Genomic DNA, 1,817 nt, shown 5'->3' with positions numbered 1-1,817 from the left:
CATGTGGAGGAAGGCCTCTCTGCCTCCTTCTCCTCTACTAATAGTTTCGGGTCTACTCTCAGACGGCACTGCTCCTTCAGCCGGAGCAAGCGCGTTACTTTCTACATCATCCACCACTGCTCTGTCGAGATTCATTTGCTATATGAAAACACATTTTAATATTATCAGGAGTCGTCACACTATCATTTTATATATACGTATGACATGCATAGCTAGACTCAAATACGCTAGGTTACCCAAGAATTGACTAAACCATAGCTCTAATACCACTAAATATAACATCCCTTACCCGTATCTGACCCGGGACAGGGTACGAGGCATTTCTAAACTTGTACTCATACATTCATGCAAAAAGTCAGGCTATAAAATTTTTTTTCTTTAAAATAATTTCATTCATACATACAAAAATTGTACCTAATATGGGCTTAGGAGGCCCAAAAAACCATTGGAAAAGAATCAGGACTAAAGAAAATTTTGGGAAATTTTCCCTTATACAGAGCCACATACCCCTGTGAGACAGGGGGCACGCCTGTGTTCTCTCTACACTCTCGTTTCCTCTAGCCTTGTAACTCTCTGACTATGATGTTAGCACCAATTTAGAGTCACACGGTTGCATCACACGCCCGTGTGGCCAGACCGTGTGGTCAATTAAAATTAAATGAATTTTTCATAAAAAGGTGTAGACTTCACACGGCCAGAGTACACATCTATGTGGGTAGGTTGTGTCCCTCACACGTCCAAGACACACGCCTGTGTGTTTACTACTTAACATACTGGCTTACAAAAATAGAGTGCAGAGGAAACACGGCCATTCAAGGTGCCTGTGGGGCAGACCGTGTGTCACACACAGTTTAGACACATACCCGAGTGTCTACCCGTGTGGACCATTTAAAGGCTATTTTCCAAGCCAATTGTCACCTTCAATCATTCATACACTCAAACATATTTCATAGCATGCAATGTGACCTATTTAGACACTCAATGATTCAACATCATGGCACTCTCATATATTCATAATGTCATCCTATTGCGTATTCATTTAGTTACACCATTTAGAAACATTCCACACCAATTTCATGCATAATCAAATTTGTTACCATAACTTCAAGTTATACATTCATGACTATAGTCATCTTAAGCCATTTAGTCATCCCTTATCTTTTACCATCTAGTCCATACTTTATCATACATTCACCAAGCAATAACATATCACATCATCAAGGCATTAACACATGCATGCATGAACAATTAGACATTACAACCCGATAATCAATTATGAGCCATATCACATGGCTATTACAAAATGAATCATCAACATCAAATTTTATGCATAGAATTCAATTAGACATTTTATGCATAGAATTTCTTCATGAAACTTTCACATAAGCATGCATTCATATCATAGACCTCATAAGAATCATATAATAATTATTTTTACCTCAAATTTGTGGTTTCAAAACCATTGTTCCGACTAGGCCCTAATTCGAGATATTATAGTAGGTACCTCCTCCTTTGACAATTGAAAGCTCAAAATTGTTGTACTTTTTCCATGTGGGGTTCCTACACAGAAAATTTAAATACAAAACAACTACTATTTTATTATTACTTCTACTCCTAACAATGGAAAAAAAATATCATCCCAAATTTAGAACAATCTTTGAAAATAAAAATTAGAGGTTCAGTCATCATTATCAAAATCCACCTCATCATCTTTCTCCCTTTCCTCAATTCCTTTTTCCTCTTTGCTCTCATGCTCCTTTTCTTCCAGCTCTGGATGCGCTGGCCCAAACATATTTGGCGTGTGATTAAGTACCCTA

Source organism: Gossypium arboreum, chromosome 10 (genome assembly GCF_025698485.1).
Source record: "Gossypium arboreum isolate Shixiya-1 chromosome 10, ASM2569848v2, whole genome shotgun sequence".
Lineage (NCBI taxonomy): Eukaryota > Viridiplantae > Streptophyta > Magnoliopsida > Malvales > Malvaceae > Gossypium > Gossypium arboreum.
This window is presented reverse-complemented; position numbering follows the sequence as displayed.